This window comes from Chinchilla lanigera, unplaced genomic scaffold, assembly GCF_000276665.1.
Source record: "Chinchilla lanigera isolate Chin_1 unplaced genomic scaffold, ChiLan1.0 scaffold00009, whole genome shotgun sequence".
Classification (NCBI taxonomy): Eukaryota; Metazoa; Chordata; class Mammalia; order Rodentia; family Chinchillidae; genus Chinchilla; species Chinchilla lanigera.
Genome location: NW_004955410.1, coordinates 19923297 through 19931404, shown reverse-complemented (window position 1 = coordinate 19931404; position 8108 = coordinate 19923297). Strand labels below are relative to the sequence as shown.

The 8108-nt window shown below is 41.4% G+C and overlaps 1 long non-coding RNA gene across 1 annotated transcript in view; it reads right to left on the bottom strand.

Moving 5' to 3' along the window:
- Nucleotides 1-418: 418 nt before the first annotated feature.
- Nucleotides 419-8108, bottom strand: part of LOC106147764 — a 21425-nt gene continuing 13735 nt past the window's right edge. Inside the window, exons 5-6 of the long non-coding RNA XR_001232710.1 lie at nucleotides 3522-3819; nucleotides 419-948 (exon numbers count right to left, since the gene is read on the bottom strand). This is a non-coding gene — a long non-coding RNA (uncharacterized LOC106147764). The remainder of the gene's footprint in view (nucleotides 949-3521; nucleotides 3820-8108) is intronic.

Genomic DNA, 8108 nt, shown 5'->3' with positions numbered 1-8108 from the left:
CCTGAATTATGTAAATACATTATTAGACTTCCTCCCAAGGCTTTTAAAAGCCTCCATCACACCTCCCTTTCAACTTATTCTTCCTGTTGACATTTAAGCATTCTTTGATCAAATTGCAACGAATTGGCTTTAATTTCCTGGTATTCTTCTCAAACTACACCTTCTGCCAGTCATGCAGGTACACACCTGTAGTCGCAGCACTCAGGACACTGAGGCAGGAGGATCGCCACAAGTTCAAGGCCAGCCTGGGCTGCATAGTGAGTTCAAGGCCAGCCTGAACAAATAACGAGCCCCTGTCTCAAAAAAAAAAGCTAAGAAAAGAAAAAAAACTAGCCCTTCCTAACTCCTAGGTCTGCATTAGGCATCGTATTAGTCAGACAGAATAGGCTATGCAGTAATGAAACTTTTGACACAGAAGTTTCATGGTTATAATAGTGCAAACATTTATTCACACACATGCAAAATTGATAGAATAACTGTCCTCCCTGTGGTGACCCAGCCACGCATGCAGCTTCGGTGTTATTACACCAGGGGGAGCGAGGTGGGAGAGCACACACAGGTCCTTAAATCTCCACCCCAAAGCCATCCCCTGTGGGTTGGTTCTGAAATGTACTGGAAAGGCTCACGGGAGCAGAGTCAGGGCTTCTGGAAGGTGATTGGATCATGAGGATTCCAGCGTCATCAGCAGTTTAATCCCCGGATGGATTCCTAACAACGTCATTATGGAGGCTGTGGAAAGTGGGAGATGGCGCCCAGCTGAAGGAGTGGGTTGTGGGGGTGTTGGCTCTGGGACTACCTCTCACCCTGCCCCTTGCTCTGGCTGCCTTGCTCTCCGTGCTTCCTTCCACCATGAGATGAGCAGCTCTGCTCCACCGCAGGCCCCCTGCTATGCTGCTCTCCTCTTCATGGCCAAAAGCAACAGAGCCAAGTATCCATGGACTGAAATCTCTGAAATCATGAACCAAAATATATCTTTCCTCCTTTACATTTTTGCTTTAGTTATTTTTGTCACAGTGTCAGAATCTACCACGTGATCCATGAGGTGCTGGAGGTGTAGCTCAGTGGAAGAGCACTTGCCTTTCTTGTGTAAAGCCTGGGTTCATCCCTAGTGCCACAAGAAAAATAATGTGATCCGTGCAACTTCTGCTCACTGTCCTTCAGCCAGAGTGAAGCAAATGGCTGGTACAGCTGGTGATCACCACTAACCTGGTAACACTGTCCATCTAAGCTTCTCTTATCACACCTACTACTGGTACTAACTCTACTGGTATCTTTATCACACTTGCTACCCAGGTCCCTTCAACTTGCCTCTACCTTTTATGAATACATAGTAAGTTCTGCAAGAAAAGAAGCACATTTGTAGCACTAAACATTTTGTTCTGTCCTAGTACCCAGAAAATTTATGAGTACATAAATAAAACATTTAAACTGTCAAATGTCTATTAAGAGGCTCAACCCCCAGCTTTGCATAATCACCTGAATAAATTAAGAAAGTCATTTGCACACATTTCTTTGCTTGTTTTTATTACACTTCTATGAGTTCATTATGATTTCTTATGTTCTTACCTCCATTTCAGAGATCATAAAATTGATCATTAAGCCCTGCACATTCCAAGAGAAGGCCTGTCTTCAGGACGCACTTGGCCAGTGCCCAGGAAATAGTTCCTGAGCCCTTGGCATACCCTGCCTGGATACCATGAGTGGTTTTGCATAACTGAGGCCTTGGACCATGCTGTATTTGTGGTGCATGCCTATTTGTGCTTGTGGAGCTGGGGAGTAGGGACTGGAGCCTGGGCAGCTGTGATCTGGCACTGCCAGGCCACGTGACTGAGCTCTAGTAAAACCCCTGATATCAAGGGTAGCAAGGGCTTTTATAGTTCACAGCATTTCCCATGAGGTGTCACACATTACCGCTGGAGAATTAAGCAAATCCCATGGGAGTACAGTGGGAGGGAACACCCAGAAACTTGTACCTGGATACTCCTATGTCTTTTTTCTGTATCCTTCCCCTGTAAATAAAGTGTCACCAGGCATCCAGCTGCTTTTCTGAGTCCTGTGAATCCTTCCAGTAAATCAGCAAGCTTGAGGGTGACATGGGGACCCCTAGCACAATCTCTAGTATGACAAGCCTTGTTCCATTCCAAGGTTCGTTTGTTGTAACCTTGGGCTTTCAGTTAGAAAATAAACGCTTTTTGTAATTGACTTTTATCTCCAGTGCTGGGGATTGAACCCAGGGCCTCACACATGCTAATCATACATTCTACCACTAAGCTATATGACCAACTTTTGAATTTCTTTATAATGAAACATTTCCATGCTTCTTCCCAGAGATCCATGGTGTTAGATTTGGAGTTTGTTAAAAGAACTCACTAAGTAGAACAAAGAAGTGTTTTAAATTATTCTCGTGTTTCTTGGCAAGCGTGAAATAAATATTAAGCTCTGATCCATTATCTCAAGGCAAATGCAGTAAATTGGTTTATGCTATTAAAAGTAAGGCTGATAATGGTCTTTTCAGAAAATCGTAGGAAACATGGCTAAATTTTAGCAGAGAAATCTATTGTGTTTATTCAGAGAAACAGTTTTGATCTGCTGCATGATGCAAATCTGATTTGAGAGTCAATAAATCTTTCCCTTAGCCATGGATTAGACTGCATAAATCCAGCCTCAACTTGCTCATCTATAATCTGCAATGACAACCTCTTTTCTAACACATCATTAAGTGAAAGTCAGGAAGTAAAGGAGTACAGCATATGAAAAAAGTCAGGAAACATGAAAGTCGTATGTGAATACAAAGCATTATTATAAATTCCCAATTTAATGGCAAAAAGTGATATTTTCTATCTAGCTTATTTGTGCTCTTAAGAATACTGCTCTTAGGTGGACCTTTGTATAGTAATTACTGGAAAATAAACATGAGTCTCATATATAACAAGCTAGCAGTTTTACTATAATCAGCCTAGGCTAGGTTATGATGTCATATTGTTAACCCCCAAACCCCATAGAGGAATGAAGCCAAAATTTCTTATTTATGCTGTTCCAGCAGGGATGGCAGAGCCTTCTGTACCATATTATCACGTGGTTCATCAGGTCGATGGAGACTTGACCATCTAGTGATGTGCCTTTCTCAGTATAAGATTCCTAAGGTCACTGGGCATGATGGTACATGCCTGTAACCCTACACTGTGGGAGGCTGAAGCAAGAGGATCATAAATTCAAGTCCTGCCTGGGAAACTTAGCGATTTCCAAGACTATCTCAAAATAACATATTAAAAAACTGCTGGGGATATAGCTCAGTGTGCTGCCCCTGGATTAAATCTCCAATAGTGTACTAAAGGAAAAGAAAGAGTGAAAAGAGAAGAGAAGGAAAGGGAAGGGAAGGGAAGGGAAGGAAAGGGAAGAGAAAGGAAGAGGAAAGGAGAGGAGAAGAGAGGAGAGGAGAGGAGAGGAGAGGAGAGGAGAGGAGAGGAGAGGAGGTTGCAGGCCATTATACACAGGAAGTAATATGGAAAATTTGTACTGACCTTAAATGTTTCAGTCTCCCTTCACAGCTCATTTTTCTAGAGTAGCTGCTGCAGCTTGGTCTTCCTGTGAAGTTGGTATGTCACAGGCTAATGAATCATCACTGGTATGTTCATAACAGAATAAGAGACAAGCAAAACAAGCACAAACTGAGCCTTCCCTTGAACCTAACAGAACTAACTTCTGTGTGCCACAGTATGCTCTGTGCTACATGGTTTTATGTAGCTCTCCTGGTGACTTGTGTTGTACATCGTGGGTTGGGTGCTTGCTTTGTATCTGTTAACTTCCACCACCACCTTACTGAAAAACAAAACAAAGCAAAATACCATTTTGCAAAAGCAGCACTTGCAACTCAGAAGAAGCTCATCCTATTCACAAGGATGCCTTTGTGGCCCAAGTGACAGGCTTTGATTCAGAGGGAAGGATGTAAATTAAGTGGCTGCATCAGGGTGAGCCTTACCAGCCTTGCTTGAAGTTTTGGGGCAAAGGTTTCCCCTCAGGGGAGGCAGAAAAAGGTAGGGAACATGGGACCCATAGCAAAGCAGCCTCAGAATGATGTCACACAAGGGCAGCACAGCCCGTGGAATGAGGGGGAAACAGAATCCAAACTACTTGATTGAGCCAGTCATGAAACCCTGTCTCTCCTCTAGATTTGCAGGATAGTAGCTGTTCTCTCATGTGCAGCCAAAGACAGTTTGTCAGAATAAACCTGCCAATCTTGAAAATACCTGCTGATCTACAACACTTGCCATAGCTCACATTTCTTCAGGGAACTGACCTACAATCCCTGTCTTAAGTAGCAATACGCAAGAGTCACATGTATTACTTTTAAAAAGGACACCTATCAACTGCCTGGACCCAGTAGTAAATTTGGGCCCTTACACACAACATTTTACTTTTAGCTTTTATTTCCGTTTATTTGTTTTTTGAGACAAGATCTCATTACATTGCCCAGGCTGGCCTTGAACTCAGGATCCTTTTGTCTCTTCCTCCCTAGTAGCTGGGATAACAGGTGTACAACTCTGTGCCAGGCTTCAATATATTACTTTTATGTCATGGAACATAACAGGCCTTTATAAATAGCATGGCATCATTAGCAAATAAATGCAATTGCACAAGTCAATTTAACATTGACTTAAAATTATCATGAGCAAACCACAATTACACTAGGCAAAAATTAAAATTAGCTGAACATTATCTTTAAAATGTGGCTACTATATCATGGTATAAATTGTGGAGGAAATATAATTAAAAACAAAATCTCTGAAATATCCACAAAAGTAGTAGAGAAAGAAAACACTGTAATTATTGAATAAGCAATGAACCAGAATATAATGCACAACATAGGCAATCTGCTAAGAAATTGCATAGACAAAGAAATTTCATTCCCTTATGCAGCTTATTGTGGTTTGTGTCTGCATGTCCCCTCAATCCTCATGCAGTCATGGGGCAGCTTCCAGGATTATGGGCATGAGTACTACACCTGCCCTGGGGCAGGTAGTTTGCATATGTAAGGGAGAGAAAGAGGCTGCTTGCCACTGCTCCTCCATTTTGCTCTTGTTGCTTTTGCAGTCTTCCGCTGCCATGAACAGCTGCGCTCTGCCATGTGCCACTCTTCCTTGGAGCCAGCCAAGTATGAACTGAAACCTCCACAAACTGTAAGCTAAATAAACCTTTCCTTTCTTCATTTTGGGCATTGGGTATTTTGTCTCAGCAGCAAGAGAAAAGTAACCAAGACACAGCTGCATTGGTCTATTTTTTCATGCTATAAAAAATACCAGAGGCTGAATAATATATATAAAAGAGGTTAGAGGCTGGTGATGCAGCTCAGTGGCCACTGGGTTCAGTCTCCACCCAGTGCTAACGAAAGGAAAAGGAAAATAAATAAAAGAAAGAAGGGAGAGAGAGAGATTATATAGCTCGCAGTTTGGGCAGCCCTATCAGTTGGCCTGTGCTGAGGGTCTCACGCAGAAAACATCATGATGGTAGCTTGTACAAGTGATCACCTGGGGCCAGGTGTGATGATACACACCTCTAACCCCAGCACTTGGGAGGCTGAGGCAGGATTGCTGTGAGTTAGAGACCAGCCTGGGCTACTTAGTGAGTTCGAGGTCAGCCTGCACTACACAGTGAGACCTTGTCTCAAAAAAAAAGAGTGATCACATGGTGACATAGGAAACTAGAGAAAAAAATCAACAGTAAGGCTTGCTCCTCTTTACCACTCACCATCTCAGGAACAGAATCCCACAAGACCTATCTTAACCTGTCCCAAGGGTAGCACCCCGCATGTCCTAGCTGTGTCTCACCATTCTACCACTTCATCACCACCACAATGATGACCAAACACCCAACACACAAACCCTTGGGAAACAAACTACATTCAACCCATCATGTTAGCCAAGCTGCTATGGCTCATTACAGGTTTTCAAGATAAACTATAACTAGCCTTCAAGCAAGGAGGATTGACAGCGCCGTGTGTCATACACAGAGTGGGTAGAAGAGCATCTGTAAGAGCTAACTGGTTTTTCCTGGGAGGAAAAGCAAACATCTATCTGCATGAGAGGAGATATCTTGGCACGGCAGAAAAAGTGCCCACCCAGGGAGGCTCAGCAACAGGGGTAGAGGAGTGCTGGCTCCTGTGACATTTACATTTGAAAACAAATGGCTTCTGGGTCCTTGAAAGTGTCATTCCTAGATCATGCAGCTGACAGCATGCCAATTGAGTGTTTCAAAAGGATTTACTTACAGCTCAAGAACAGAAGGAAAGTATTTTCAGTTACAAGTGTTCTAAAGTAAATGCTCCAAGGAAAAAGACAAGAAGGAAATAGTCTCTTGTTTGCAATAGGGAGAATTAAACCTCTTTTCTGAAATTTGTGCTAGGCGTGGTGACACATGCGTTTAATTCCAGTATTTGGAATGCTGAGGCAGGAGGATTGCTATGAATTCAAGACCACCATGGGCTATGTAGTGAGTTCAAGGCCAGTTTGAACTATATAACAAGACTCTGTCTCAAAAAACAAATTAAAATAATTGTACTTAGGGGCCAGGGATATAGCTCAGTGGCACAAGCAACTGCCTGGCAAGCACAAGGTCCTGAGTTCAATTCCCAGTACAAAAAAACCCATAATGTATCAAAAATAATTGTATTTGTTGGAGCCAGATGTGGTGGTACATGCTTGTAATCCCAGCACTCAGGAAGCTGAGGCAGGAAGTTTGTGCGTTTAAGACCAGCCTGTACTAAACAGTGAGACCCTTTCTCAATAAACAAAACAAACAAATTTTCTTTTATCCTTATATGATACATATATTTTGATTTGACTTCAGATAACAAGAAAATAAAATAGGTAAAATTGCCTATGATATGCCTGGTAGGTACTCAGCAAGTCAAACGTTTTTTAATCCTTATTCTAAAATTAAAAATTCTGAGAATTATAAAATAATTTTAGCAAGTGTACCCCTGAGATTTATTTGGTAACAAAATTTGACCCAAAATGGCATGAGACATGCTTGTGATCCTAGCATCTGCAAGGCTGAGGCAGGATTATAAATTCAAATCTATGTATTAACTATTTTTATTCTCCTATGATTTTGTTACAAATTTTTGTTTTACATTTTTATAAAATAAAATTTTAAAAAAGGTATTAGTCTATAATAAATATTAATGATAATTAAAAATTCAAGGCTAGCCTGGGCAACTTAAAGATTTGATGAGCCCTTGTATTAAACTAAAAAATAAAAATAAAATAAAAGGCTGGGGATGTAACTCAGTGTAAAGGCCCTGAGAAACAACAACAAAACCAACAATAATAACAAAAATGAAGAAAGAAATGAGGCAAGTGGATGTGAATAACCCTACTACATCTTGCTGAAAATTATTAATCTGCTTGAATATACAGACAATACTAAGACTCTACTTAATTAACTTCAGCTATTGTTTTATATTGGATTTTGAAGGGGAAAAAAGCATTAAAATGTAGGGTGGAGAATAGAACATTACATTCAATATATATAAGTGATACTCTTTAAAATTTAATTCTATATTATACTCAGTTAACAGAGGTCAGAGAAGTAGAAAAAAAGAGAAAGTGGAGAGACTGAGACAAAGGGACAAATGCAAAAATGATGTATACATATGCGAGCAAGAACCATCCATTTCTGCTGAATACCAGGAATTTAGCACGTACCCTAACACAGTGTGGAGGTGAGGAAGTACTTATGGTGGTTTGGGAGGAAGGAGAGCTGGATAGGCAGAGCAAGTGGGAAAAGACAGTCAGAATAATCACCAAGAAAAAGAAACAGCATATTCTAAAGCTGGAGGGGAGCAAGAGGGTGGGCAGAGAATGTTGCCACGGACAGACGGAAGGAAGAGAGAAAGATGGGTCAGATACTGGGAGCCTTTGACTAACAGCTCCACAGAGGTGAGGGAGGCAACAGGATGCCTGCCTATTAATTTTGATCTTTGAAATGGTAACTCATCCATTCAAGACTTTCCCCCATGTTCTTCATAATTAAATTTTTAGAAGAGGCCTGTGAAAAGCCTGGCCACAAAGGCTCACCAAGAAGGCAATTATTCTTTTGGTTCAGCTGAC